The sequence below is a fragment of the Nycticebus coucang genome, chromosome 23, assembly GCF_027406575.1.
Source record: "Nycticebus coucang isolate mNycCou1 chromosome 23, mNycCou1.pri, whole genome shotgun sequence".
NCBI classification, from domain to species: domain Eukaryota; kingdom Metazoa; phylum Chordata; class Mammalia; order Primates; family Lorisidae; genus Nycticebus; species Nycticebus coucang.
Genome location: NC_069802.1, coordinates 37,162,272 through 37,176,552, shown reverse-complemented (window position 1 = coordinate 37,176,552; position 14,281 = coordinate 37,162,272). Strand labels below are relative to the sequence as shown.

Here is a 14,281-nt window from a genome sequence, read left to right as displayed (position 1 = left end):
AGCTTAGGCCCAGGCCTGAATGGACCCTTTAGTTTTTGCCGGGAAATTACAGGTCCCTCTCCCTAGCACAGCAGTCCAGGCTGGATTTTTAATGAAAATAGACTCAGCTGGGGGTAGGGGGAATACCAGGATTGTTGTGCTTTTCACTACATTTTATGTTGGGGAAACCCTAACTGAGGACAGTACTTGAGCCCATCAGCCTCTCCCCAAGGGTGCAGTCTGGGAATCTGTGGCTTACAGGAGGAAGGGGGATGAGGAGGCGAGTCAGTGGGTGTGGCTGGCTGTAGGATGTGGGACTGTACACCTTTCAGAGGACAGTAGCCATCTGCTTCCAGGAACCAGGTGTCCAAGACCATCACTGTAGGGGTTTCCTTTTCAGCCTGCCCAGGGAAGGGGTCAGTGCACTAGGGCGAGCTTGGGAGAGCTTTTATTTTTTTTTTTGCAGTTTTGGCCGGGGCCAGGTTTGAACCTGTCCACCTCCGGTATATGGGGCCAGCGTCCTACTCCTTTGAGTTACAGATGCCGCCCAACACAGAGAGCTTCTGGTGTTTTGAACTACCTCTGGAGAACCAGCTACTTCTCCTTCCTGCAATCAGAATTCTTTGGCCTAACTTGAACTTGCTTGGAGACCCTCTGGGAGGCATCTGCTCCCCACCATGGCTGGTTTCCTTTCCTGTAAAATCTTAAAGGGCAGGGGGCAGGGGGTTTGGATCAGAGAAGTAGTTTTCAGCCCGTGTCTGGGGGTCTGGCTGGTGCTGGTTCATTCAGCATCAGAGGGCGGGCCCCAGGTGCCAGGCAGTCATTTGTCTGCACAGCCTTATCTGGCCCCACAGGCCCGGCTGTTCTTACCCCACCCGGCCCGGACCTCAGCTCCGCCTGGGGACCTGTAACCCACACGGGGTCGGGGTATCCTCTCGAGGAATGGGCAAGGCGGACAATGCGAGTTCGGCCTCTGGGCTGTAGACCTGTGTGCTCTTGCCTCTTACTGACCCCGACTCGGCCTGCCCTTTCTGGCCGAGAACTGGCCTAGAACCGGCCGTCCGGTACGCCTTCCTGCTCATCCCGGCGCTTCGACAGCAGCGCCACCAGCCACAACCAAAGAGTATCGAGCGGTTCCGCCAGTGACGAGGCCTAAATGCCCACGACCCACCGCGCTGGGACTGCGACCCAGCGGGCCCATCATACCCCGCCCTCTTGCTGTCGCGGTCACTGGCGCCCTGAGGCCGGTCCCGCAGCCCGGAAGGCAGGAGGCCCCGCCCCTGCCGGAAGTCCCGCCCCCGAGATCCGGCCAATCGCAGGGCCCGTTGCTCAGCCTTTGCGCGCGCCAGGCCTATGGGGCGGCGCGTTGTTGGGCTGCGGTGCCTCAGGCCGCACCCAGCTCAGGCGGCTGAGGAGAGAGCGGAGCGTTGAGGGGGCGGAGAGGCCGGGCGGGCGGGGACTGCGGGCCGGGTGTGCTCCGCGGACAGGGGGCGGAGCTGGAGCTGGAGTCCTAGCCGGAGCGGACGGGCGGCGGCCGCGCTCGGACCCTGGAACCCCGCGCTGCGCACGACCGGCTTGCAAGGTGAGGCCGGAGGGCGCGGGCGGCGGCAGGGGCGCGGGGGTCTAGTGCAGCGGCCGGGGCCTCCGAGCCGGGCTGGGGTCGCGGCGGGCGGGCCGCGGGGCGAGCGGCGCGGGGGGCTGGGTCGAGGCTGCGGGCGGGCGTCGGCCTCGGGGCCTGCGGCGCGCCCCGAAGGCGCGGAGGGCGGGGGCGGCGCGGGGAGGCCGCGGCGGCGCCGAGGGCGTCCGGGAGGGTCCCCTGCCAGCGCCGGGTCCGGGACGTGGGCTTCTGTGCGGACTTTCCCGGCCGGACCTCGGGTCGCCGTCGTGCCTGTGTTCCGGAGCTCGCGGTGCGGGGTTTGTGTACAGACGCGTCTGGATCTTCCTTGTCGGCTCTTATTTTTAAAAACGACGTCTTCTGTCGAAAGAGAGAAGCCGAATGGGCCTCATGTCCTGGAACTTCATTACAGACGGGAGTTTGGTTATCTGTGTCCTCCCTCTCTTTATTTTAGTTTATTATTTTTTGGGATCCGTCAGAGGCCCTCTCCCATTAACGGTTCTTTTTTTTTTTTTTTTTTTTTTGAGACAGAGTCTCACTTTGTTGCCCTCAGTAGAGTGCTGTACCATCACAGCTCACAGCAACCTCAAACTCTTGGGCTCAAGCGATTCTCTTGCCTCAGCCTCCCAAGTAGCCGGGACTACAGGCGCCCCCCACAACGCCCAGCTATTTTTAGAGACAGGTCTCTGGTTCAGTCTGGTTTCGAAGCCGCGAGCTCAGGCCGTCCACCAGCCCCCGGGATTACAGGCCGTAACCCTGTAATAAAAGTAACCAATAACGGTTACTTTTATTCTTGCTTTTGTAATTCTTGGTTCAAAATATTTGGTAAGTGATTTGTATCCACTTTATGATATCTACCTTGAAATAAATATTTAGTTTCACCTCAAACTGCTGTTTGACAGTATGATTTTATACTTAAAATGACTAAAAGCATTTGTCATATCTCCAAAGACCAAAAGCATAGCTGCCAGCTGTATACATTTGCTGGTAAGTTACAGAAAGATTTTTTTTATGGGTGAAAATGATTGAATTTTAAGGAGCGTAAGAAATAGAACGCTGAAAGGTTTGCTCTTTCTCTTCTGCACAACATGAGTTGAGGCCCTCAATGAAAACAAGCTGGGACTGGATGAGTAGGAGTTCAACGGGCATTAGAGAGGAGAGGCAGAGGGTATGAGTGTGAGATTGTAAAAACTGGAGTCTTTAATGGATAAATACCTGGGCTATGTAGATTATAAAGTACTCTTTTGATTCTGGCTGTGGGGGAGGTTAGAAAAGTAGTTATTTAAGGAAGTGGACAGTTTAGCAGTCAGAACTGTATTTTAGAAGTTTTTTTTTTTAAGATGTTAAGTCTTTTTTTGAGACAATCTTACTCTGGTACCCAGAAGTTTTTTTTTTTTTTTTTAAAAACGTTTAGTTTTTTTTTTGAGACAATCTTACTCTGGTGCCCAGAAGTTTTTTGTTTTTTTTTTTAAGACGTTTAGTTTTTTTTTTTTTTTTTGAGACCATCTTACTCTGGTGCCCAGTCATCATAGCTCACTACAACTTCAAACTCCTTGGCTCAAGTGATCCTCTTGTCTCAGCCTCCCAAGTAGCTGGGACTACAAGGCGCACAGCACAGTGCCCAATTTTTCTGTGTTTAGTAGAGATGGGGTCTCACTCTTGTTCACTCTGGTCTCCAACTCCTGAGCTCAAGGGATCTTCCTACCTCTGCCTCCCAGAGTGTTGGGATTACAGGTATGAGCCGCCACCTAGCCTGTGTTTTAGAGTTTTGATGTGGTTTACAGTGATGTTAGTTTACTGCTTGTGGTGTGTGCAGGTTTTAGTCTTACAGAGACTCACGGGGTGATGTGAATCTAAATTCTAGCCCATATTCAAACTGTGGGATAGTTTCTTTTTCTACTTAAAAACAGGGAAATTATTGGGGTGTTGGCGATAAAAACCTTTGTTTCCAGGTTTCACTGTCATAAATAGTGCTCCAGTTACTGTTCTTATGTCTCCATTTTTGGGCACTTACAAAGTATCTATGTAGATGCGGACTCAGAAGTGAAATTGCCATGTCAAAGAATATTTGCACTTTTAGTTTCCTTTTTTTTTGGTTTTTGGCCGGGGCTAGGTTTGAACCCGCCACCTCCGGCATATGGGACCGGCGCCCTACTCCTTGAGCCACAGGTGCCGCCCCACTTTTAGTTTCCATAGATATTTTCAAAACCCTTGCAGAAAGTGCTGTCAATTTATTCTCCCAGCATCTGTATATTTTTCTCATATAATAAAGTACTTACATGGCAGTGTTTCTTAACCTGTGGGTCGTGACCCACAGGAACTGTATTAAAGGGCTGCAGCGTTAGGAAGGTTGGGAACCACTGTGCTAAGGCAATGATAACACATATCTTTATTGGGAAGATTAAATGAAGTCAATGCAAAAAGATAGCTAATGAGCTGACAGTAAATTACTTTTATATATTACTGATAATTAATCATTTCCTCTGAACTTTATTACTAGAAATATAAGAGCCGGCAGAGCTTCAGGATGTTGGGAAAGGGAGTTTATATAGTTGACAATAGCAATGTGTGCCTCCAAAATACTGTTACCTGTATCAGAACAAATGAGCTCTGCCTGGAGGCCTTGGGGGCCAGAGGAGTCTTTCAGCTGGGGCTGAGGTTAGAGGACAGAACCCACAGCCCTTCCTATCTTGACTTAAGATAGGAAGGGTTGCTCTTAGGGCACAGTGGATGTAATGTGTGCCTCTGCGCCCTGAATAGTAGTTTTGGCTGTTTCTAGTGGGTGGAGAACGTCATCATTTGGGAGGGACCTTGAGAATATCCTGTCCCATACTTTTCCTTCTCCCCTTTGATTACTATAAAAGGGTTAATTTAAATTTGCCTCATGGACCAACCAACTTATTGAGAATGCTTAGGGAACTCCTTACCTGAAGAACAATTTTCCTCATCTGCACACTGGTGCTTGATAGTTGTTTTAGAGGAAAAAAGCTATAACCATAAGCAATGTGGTATTATGGAATGGGTTTTGTAAAGCAGGAAATACCTACAGGGACACATTCTTTTTTCAGCTTTTATAAAGTCAAGCAGTAAGAGCTAGCAGTGGGTGATACAGTCACTAAACTGCTGCAAGCCTCAGTTTGCTCCTATGTAAAATTGAGTAGTTATATAAGATGCAAAGGAGGGTGTATTGTAAAAACACTTTGAAAATGCAAGTGCATAATGAAAGCATACATTCACACATAAATTTGCATGTGAATATTCATAGCAGTATTTTTTTATTTCCTTGCATATTTTTTATTTTTATTTCTTTGCTTTGTTGTTGTTGAGGCAGAGTTCCACCCTGTGCCCTGAGCAGAGTGCAGTGGCATCATAGCTAACTGCAACCTCAGACTCATTGCCTCAGCCTCTGGAAGCCTTTGGGATTACAGGAGCTCGGCCACGGCCTGGCTGGTTTTATCATTTTTTTAGGAGTCGGGGTCTTACTCTCGCTCAGGCAAGTCTCGAACTCCTGAACTCAAGCAAGTCTCCCTCCTCAGCCTCCCACAATGCTGGGATTATGGGCGTGAGCCACCACACCTGGCAGCAGTATTTATTTTTTATTTTTTTGTAGAGACAGAGTCTCACTTTATGGCCCTCGGTAGAGTGCCGTGGCATCACACAGCTCACAGCAACCTCCAACTCCTGGGCTTAAGCAATTCTCTTGACTCAGCCTCCTGAGTAGCTGGGACTACAGGCGCCCACCACAACGCCCAGCTATTTTTTGGTTGCAGTTCAGCTGGGGCTGGGTTTGAACCCGCCACCCTCCGTATATGGGGCCCGCGCCTTACCGACTGAGCCACAGGCGCCGCCCAAACAGTATTATTTTTAATAGCCAAAAAGTGGAAACACCCCAAATTGCCCTTAGCTGATGAGTGAGTAAATAAAATGTTGTCTGCCTAAACAGTGGCATAACAGTTAGCAATGAAAAGGACTGAAGCCCTGGCACATGCTACAACATGGGTGAGGTATGAAAATATGCTAAAAGAAAGAAGCTAGTCACAAAAGGTCATGTGTTGTGTGATTTTACTTATGTGAAGGGCCCTGGACAGGCAAATCGACAGAGACAGAAAGTAGATTAGCAGTTGCTGAGGGCTGTAGCCGGCACAGTAGAAATGAGGAGTGACTGCTAATGTGTACAGGGTTTCTTTTTTGGGTGTTGAAAATATTATAAAATTAGATTGTGATGATGGTTGCACAATTCTGAATATACTAAAACCCACTAAACTATATCCTTCAAATGGGTGAATTTTATGGTATGTGAATTATCAATGTGAAATAAAATATAGAAATGAATTTCAGAAATTAAAATATTTTATTTGGGAAGAAAGTACTATAAATCGGGGCATACGTGCAGACAGGATGGTATACCTGGTATACCTGAAGAGCAGAGAAGAGCAGAGGTTTGGGGTTCAGGCGTGGTTGCTCCTGCCTATAATGCCAGCACACTGAGAGGCAGGAGGATCGCTTATCGCTTGAGCTCAGGAGTTTGAGACTAACCTGAGCAAGAAGAAGACCCCATCCCTACTAAAAATAGAAAAATTAGGTTTTATGGGGGGTGCCTGTAGTCCCAGCTGCTTAGGAGGCTGAGGCAAGAGGATTGCTTAAATCCAGGAGTTGAGGTTTCTGTGAGCTAGGCCGATGCCACTGCACTCTAGCCTAGATGACAGAGTAAGATTGTCTCAGAAAAGAAAGAAAGGCTAGATTAGGAGTTTTGTTCTTACTGAAGTCAGTCAGTTGTCATTGGTATAGTGCTGGTGTTAGGGATACAGCGTTAGGGTGCATGTAACAGCATTGTCACTCAAAATATGTAGCCTTTGATCAAGTGGGTGGAATTCTCGGTACTGATTTTCTCATCTGTGGAAAGATGTATTAACAACTGTGTCAAACTGGAAGCGTTGTGGGGCTGAGTGGACTTTGAAATGTGTGTAGTACATAGGGTGCTGTCAGTGTTTCCTGTCCTTTGTTGCTTTTCCAGTATTTAGTGGAGAGAGAAGCGGACACAGAGAGGGAAAGGCAGAGGAAAGGCAGCAGAGAGCCCTGTTTACTAACTTCTCTCTGTGTCTCTTTTCCCTCGCAGAGGTGTTTTGTTTGATAGAGCTACACATGTTGGCATGTAGCAGGAACTTTGGGGTTAGGATGTGCTTTTCCAGATGATAATTTTTTTTTTTTTTTTTTTTGTAGAGACAGAGTCTCACTGTACCGCCCTCGGGTAGAGTGCCGTGGCATCACACGGCTCACAGCAACCTCTTAACTCTTGGGCTTACGTGATTCTCTTGCCTCAGCCTCCCGAGCAGCTGGGACTACAGGCGCCCGCCACAACGCCCGGCTTATTTTTTGGTTGCAGTTTGGCCGGGGCTGGGTTTGAACCCGCCACCCTCGGCATATGGGGCTGGCGCCCTACTCACTGAGCCACAGGCGCGCCCCAGATGATAATGTTAATCAAGACCCTGTATAGGGCTTTAGGCAAGAAGGAGCATTAGGGATGGTTTTTGACTCTCGTGGAATAAGTTCCTTTTGGACTGAGCATTTACTTCAGTAGGAAGGGATGCGATGCTAATCTCCCCATCTTTAGAGCAACTAGATGACTGTCACCGTCCAGGGACTTTTATGCCAGTTTTGAGCATCATCACGGGGCTGAAGCACAGAATACCACCAGGAAGGAAAGCAGAAGCATCAGCAATGTCACTCACCGAGGGTATCTGCAGCACTGAATGTGTTCTGTTTTCTACAGATTGTTTCATAAAGCAGAAAACATCTTTGGGTAAACATTTCTTTTCCACCTTTTAGTCAAGTAATGAGGGCATAAATTATTTTTATCTCTAGTTTCTAAGTGGAAATAGTGGCATTTAGGAGACATATTGATTCATTTAACTTTTTAAAAAGCCTAATATGTACCAGGCACTGTACTGGGTGTTGAAGAATCAAAAATAGCAAAAATGGGACGGCACCTGTGGCTCAGTGAGTAGGGTGCCGGCCCCATATGCCGAGGGTGGCAGATTCAAACCCAGCCCTGGCCAAACTGCAACAACAAAGAAAATAGCCGGGCTTTGTGGCGGGCGCCTCCCAGCTGAGGGAGGCTGAGGCAAGAGAATCGTGTAAGCCCAAGAGTTAGAGGTTGCTGTGAGCCGTGTGATGCCACGGCACTCTACTGAGGGTGGTACAGTGAGACTCTGTCTCTACAAAAAAAAAAAAAAAATTAGCAAAAATGGAGATGCTGCATCAAAGGGCTCCTGACTGGTTAGGTTTCAGGAATCCCTGAGGGCAGAGGATCCCTGTAAGATGAGGTCATTGAGATGTTGAATATTAGTCATTCATAGCTATTTTTATTATTTCTATTTTATAAAAACCAAGCTAGTGATACTCTTAAAATATATCTTGGTGGGTAATCTCTGTTTTGAATGCCACTCTGGTGAAGTAGAATCTTCCTGAAGATGGTGCAGATTTTGCTGACTACAACTATAGAAGGTTGCCAGTACCTTTTTCATAAAATGACTTATTTGTACATTATGTCATCCCTTGAACCCATTGACCCCAGATTTCACTGTGCTATTAAAAAAAAAATTATCCTCAGTAAAAATTGAGGTTTCATGGTATTTGCAAGGGCAGATACAAGAGTAACATCTTGTTCGATAGACACTCCCCACTTTACCTCCTACCCCCCAAAAGGGGCTTTGAAACTCAGGTAACCAGGAAACAATTGTAATCTATCCTTCAGATAGATTGTTTAAGAGTTGTTTTAAGGTTTAGAAATTATTTATAGTATATAAAGCATAATGAGTATTGCTAAATGGTTTCAGGTTTATTCTTTTTCTAAATTCTTAGAAGTTGGTCACTTACTCTTTTCTTAATGTAAGTGTTTAAGGCTATATATTTCACTACAAGTATCTTTTTTTTTTTAAATAAATCATAGCTGTGTACATTAATGCAATCATGGGGTACCATGCACTGGTTTTATATACAATTTGAAATTTTCATCACACTGGTTAACATAGCCTTTCTGGCTTTTTCTTAGTTACTGTGTTAAAACATTTGTATTCTACATTTAGTAAGTTTCACGTGTACCCTTGTTCACTACAAGTATCTTTTTAGTGAAGCTGAGAGTTTTCAAATGTAATATTCGTATTAGTATGTTTGAATTTTCATTGTGATTCCTTCTTTGGCCCATAAATTATGTAAAAGCATGCTTTTAAATTTCCAAATATATGGTTTTAAACTTGTTTTTAATCTGTTACTGGCTTATGTTTTAATTGCATTGTGAACAGAGGAATGGCTTGTATGTGACTTCTGTGCTGCTTTCCTGGGATTGAGATCTTTACTGCCAGATAGTAAGTGAATGTTCATAAACACTTCTGTGTTCTAAAAAATATTATTCTTTGTTTTAGAAAGCAGGGAAGTGCAAGATTCTGTATACATCTAATGATCTAAATTATTGATTGCATTGTTCTTATTTTCTGTTTATTGTCTACTGATTTTTTAACTGCCTTGGCCATAAATGAACACTATGGTAATCTCCCATTATTAGGGTAAATTTTTCAGTTTCTCTGCAAGTTCTAGCAATTTTTGCTTCATATATGTTAGTACTTTATTTTATTTTATTTTTATTTATTTACTTTTTTGAGACAGAGTCTCACTTGTTCACCCTGGGTAGAGTGCTATGATGTCGTAGCTCACAGCAACCTCAAACTCTTGGGGTCAAGCAATCCTCCTGTCTCAGCCTCCCAGGTAACTGGGACTGCAGGTCCCCACCACAGTGCCTGGTTAGTTTTTCTATTTTTGGTAGAGACAGAGTCTTGCTCTTGCTCAGGCTGGTCTCTGACTCCTGAGCTCAGGTTATCCATCTGCCTTGGCCTCCCAGAGTGCTAGGATTACAAGTGTGAGCCACCACATCTGACCTCACTGTTTTATATATAACAGTATAATTGTCATCTTCCTGTTGAATTTTTCAACCCTAAATAATGAGTTTCAGAAAATAGGATTAAGTATAGAGTTTATCTTAGCACACATCTAGGGGATGGCCACCCAGGTAAACAGACCCTCCATAAGAATGGAGTCAGTGCTCCAAAGTGGGGAAGTTAAGGTTTTATTTATATAGGAAGAGTTGGAGAAATTTAACAGAATTGTAGCATTTTCCATGCAAGGCAAATACTTATGTTACAGTGATTTGATTGGAGTTGGATACCAGCCTGAGCAACATGGTTGAGACCCTGTCTCTAAAAAAAGATAAGAAAAATTACCTGGACTTGGTGGCACGTGCCTAAAGTCCCAGCTACTTAGGAGGCGGAAACATGAGGATCATTTGGGCACAAGAGTTCAAGGCTGCAGTGAGCTGTGATCATGCCACTGTACTTCAACCTGGGCAATAGAGCAAGACCTTGTCTCTTAAAAAAATTGATGATAAAGGTGGCTCATGTCTGTAATACAAGCACTTGGGAGCCTGAGGCAGATGGGTTGCCTGATCTCACAAGTTTGAGACCAGCCTGAGCCAGAGTGAGACCTTGTCTCTAAAAATATCCGGGCGTTGTGGCGGGCGTCTGTAGTCCCAGTTCCTTGGGAGACTGAGGCAAGAGAATCTCTTGAGCCCAAGAGTTTGAGGTCACTGTGAGCTGTGACGCCATAGCACTCTACCAGGGGCAACAGAGACTCTGTCTCAAAAAAGAAAAAGAAAATTGATGATACATAACAGTGATACAATCTGCAAGAGGGAACTCTAATCATTAAAGTGGTAGTGATGTGTCCCTGTGCATGTACCAAGACGGACAGTTAATTAGTATCTATTATAGAATCTTCTTCCGTTGTCCTTTTTATTTTTTATTATTTATTTATTTATTTATTTTTGCATTTTTTTTTTTTTGGCTGGGCTGGGTTTGAACCTGCCACCTCTGGCATATCGGGCCCGGCACCTTACTCCTTTGAGCCATAGGCGGTGTCTTTTTTTTTTTTTTTTTTGTAGAGACAGAGTCTCACTTTATGGCCCTCTGTAGAGTGCTGTAGCATCACACAGCTCACAGCAACCTCCAACTCCTGGGCTTAAGCGATTCTCTTGCCTCAGCCTCCCAAGTAGCTGGGACTACAGGTGCCCGCCACAACGCCCAGCTATTTTTTGGTTGCAGTTGGGGCCAGGTTTGAATCCGCCACCCTTGGTATATGGGGCCGGCGCCTTACCGACTGGGCACAGGCGCCTCCCGGCGGTGTCCTTTTTAAAGAGATTCTGTCAGTCTTTAAAGATAACACTGAATGTTTACTATGTGCACTGTGTGATGCATTTGACATAAATTAACTCATTTATTCTTAAACCAAGGAAGTATATAGTGCTAACATTCTTATTTTACAGATGAAGAAACTGAAGCAGAGAGAGAGAGAGATGAAGAAATGTGCCTTAGGTTCCACAGCTAGTAAATGGTGAACTGGGGTCAGAAGTCAGGTGGTCTGGCCTGTGTCTAAACTGTACATGTAAATCAAGCACATTTATAAATCAGTGAGAAGCTAATGAAATTTCAACGAAGACCCACGGAAGATTCTTTTCTGCACCAATGATACCAGACAGATTTTGGAAATAGAAATAGGATAGGACGCATTAAAGTTCACTTAAGTTAAATAAATGTTTGTCTTATCTTTAGTTGCCTTACCCGGAGTTGTTTTTAAAAACCACACGTAAGTCTTTTTCAAGAATATTGGTTTACAGATTCAATTAAAGTGAGAAATCTCACTAAATAATTATTGGTGCATGTGTTGAGGTAGGACACAGCAAGTCTTAGTTAAAATATGAAAAGGTGAATGGGGCAGCGCCTGTGGCTCAGTGAGTAGGGCGCCTGCCCCACATGCCAAGGGTGGTGGGTTCAAACCCAGCCCCGGCCAAATTGCAACAACAAAAAAATAGCCGGGCGTTATGGCGGGCGCCTGTAGTCCTAGCTGCTCGGGAGGCTGAGGCAAGAGAATCACATAAGCCTAAGAGCTGGAGGTTGCTGTGAGCCGTGTGACGCCATGGCACTCTACCGAGGGCAGTAAAGTGAGACTCTGTCTCTACAAAAAAAAAAAGAAAAGGTGAAATAAGATGAGTTTATAGTAGATATCATTTTTAATTAAAATTATGGATTTTAACTTTAATTTGTTAAACTAATGTTCTCGAAGTTTTTAAAATGAATTTTTTAGCATGTTACATTTTAGTTAGATACTAGAATGATTAAAATATTTAGTCTTGATAGGTCATGTACTAAGTGTCAGATACTGTGTTAGATATTTCACATTTGTTATGTAAAACATATGATTAAGTGTATTTTATCACAAATGAGAAAACAGATGATGCAGCTTCCAAGGCCAGAGAATAGATTCTGAGGTGGAATGCCTGGCGCAGAATTGAAATTCGTGTCAGGGTGTCCTGGTGGGAGTGAAGAAACATGTCTCTGTGGGGAGAAGGACTTGTTGGTGATGAGATAACTGGAAACATTCATCGGAATAAATTCCAGGTGATTAAAGAGAAGTGTTTAAAATTATAGAGATGCTGTGGAGAAAAGGCAAAATAAAAAAAATTTTTTTTTTTTTTTTTTGCAGTTTTTAGCTGGGACCCACCACCTCTGGTATATGGGTCCTACTCCTTTGAGCCACAGGCATCACCTGAAAAATAAAATGTTTATCAGAGACAACACCTTAATACTCTTTGGCAGTTTTTATTAGACATGTGCCTGTGAAGGAATGATAACTTAAAAAAAATGTTTATTTTTGATTATTATGGGTACATAATAGTTATATGTATTTATAGGGTACATGTGATGTGTTGGTACAGACATACAATGTGTATTAATGAAGTCAAGGTAATTGGGGTATCCATCACCTCAAGCATTAGTCTTTTTTGTGTTAGGAACATTCCAGTTCTGCTCTTTTTAGTATATTCTAACTTACTGTTGATTATAGTCACTTCGCTGTGCAATCAAATATTGTTCATTCTTACCTAATTATACTTTTGCACCCATTAGCCATCCCTACTTTATCCACTCTTGCCCAATATCCTTCCCAGTCTCTGGTAACCATCATTCCATGTCTTTAGATCCATTGTTGTAGTATTTAGCTCCCCCATGTGAGTGAGAGCCTGCAAGAGCTATCTGTGCTTGGCTTATTTCCTTACTGTTCTCCAGTACTTGTTGCAGATGACAGGATTTTATTCTTTTTTATGACTATATAATCCATTGTGTATATGTACCACGATTTCTTTATCTGTTCAGCCGTTGTTGGAGATTTAGATTGATTCCAATTCTTGGCTATTGTGAATAGTGCTCAACGGACATTTAGGTTGATTCCAATTCTTGGCTATTGTGAATAGTGCTGCAGTGAACAGGAATATGCAGAGATCTTTTCCATATACTAAGTTCCCCTTCTTGGGGAGAAGATTCTTTTCTGTACCAATGATACCAGACAGATTTTGGAAATATAAACTTGACAGTATGCATTAAAGTTCACTTAAGTTAAACAGATGTTTGACAGATGTATATTCCCTATAGTGGGATTACTGGGTCATAGGGTAGTTCTATAACTTTCTTTTCAAAAGCAGAAGAAATCACAAAGGCAAAGGTTTGCAGAGCAAAATGTTAATATATGCTCATTAAAAATTTATTTATAATTTATTAGATGGTAGAGGATAATAATCAGTAGTTTTTATCATTTTTCAGGTTTCTAGAAATAAATACATCAAGATCTCAAAAGATGGGTAGAGAAAGGAAATAGACTGTATGGGAAATTTCAAATCTAAATAAAAACGTGAAAGAAATTCAGCCTCACTCACTAATCAGAGAAATGGCAAGCGAAGCAGACATTTCCCATCTATCAAAGCAGGGAAATTCAGTGATACCCTCTGCTTTCATTTTAGAGTATGTGAGCCAAGCAGGCAGCATATTCTTATTTCAGAGGCAGATAAACAGATCCTGGAGTAGCAGGGGCAGTTGACAAAAGCTGCTGCTCAGCACATGTGGGCCTCTGTCACTGTTGGCCTTGTAATATGGCTGCAATGCAATTTTATATATGCTATTTTAACAACTTAAATTATTGACCATATCCTACATATTCATTTTTGTGATTTATTATTTTTTTTTTTTGAGACAGAGTCTCAAGCTGTCACCCTGGGTAAAGTGCCATGGCGTCACAGCTCACAGCAACCTCCAGCTCTCAGGCTTAAGCGATTCTCTTGCCTCAGCCTCCCAAGTAGCTGGGACTATAGGCGCCCGCCACAACGTCCGGCTGTTTTTTTGTTGGAGTTGTCATTGTTCAGCAAACCTGGGCTGGGTTCGAACCCACCACCCTAGGTGTATGTGGCCGGCGCCCTTGCTGACTGAGCTACAGGTGCTACTGCCTTTATGATCATTTTTATGATGAAATACTTTCCTGTCTTAACTGTTTTGGTTGTTTTAGAGATGGGGTCTTCCTCTGTCACCTAGGCTAGAGTGTGGTGACACAATCATAGCTCACTGTGACGTTAAACTCCTGGGCTCAAGCAATTTTCCCACCTCAGCCTCTTGAGTAGCTGTGACTATAGGGGCACTCCACCACACCCAGCTAATTTAAATAAAATTATTTTTTTGTAGAAACAGGGTCTTGCTGTGTTGCTCTGGTCTTGAACTCCTGGGCTCAAGTGATACTCCGAAAGTGTGGGAGTACAGGTGT

At 44.2% G+C, this 14,281-nt stretch overlaps 1 protein-coding gene across 10 annotated transcripts in view; it reads left to right on the top strand.

Annotated features, from left to right (window-relative positions):
* Positions 1–1,423: 1,423 nt before the first annotated feature.
* ADD1 (adducin 1) overlaps positions 1,424–14,281 on the top strand; it is a 71,829-nt gene continuing 58,971 nt past the window's right edge. For 8 of the 10 annotated variants that reach the window (XM_053577955.1, XM_053577960.1, XM_053577954.1 and 5 more), the window contains exon 1: positions 1,424–1,561. The gene's annotated coding sequence lies outside the window, so the exon portion shown is untranslated. Of the gene's footprint in view, positions 1,562–8,895; positions 8,959–11,891; positions 12,097–14,281 lie in introns of those variants that run through there. The other 2 variants (XM_053577952.1, XM_053577951.1) reach the window with 2 other exon arrangements.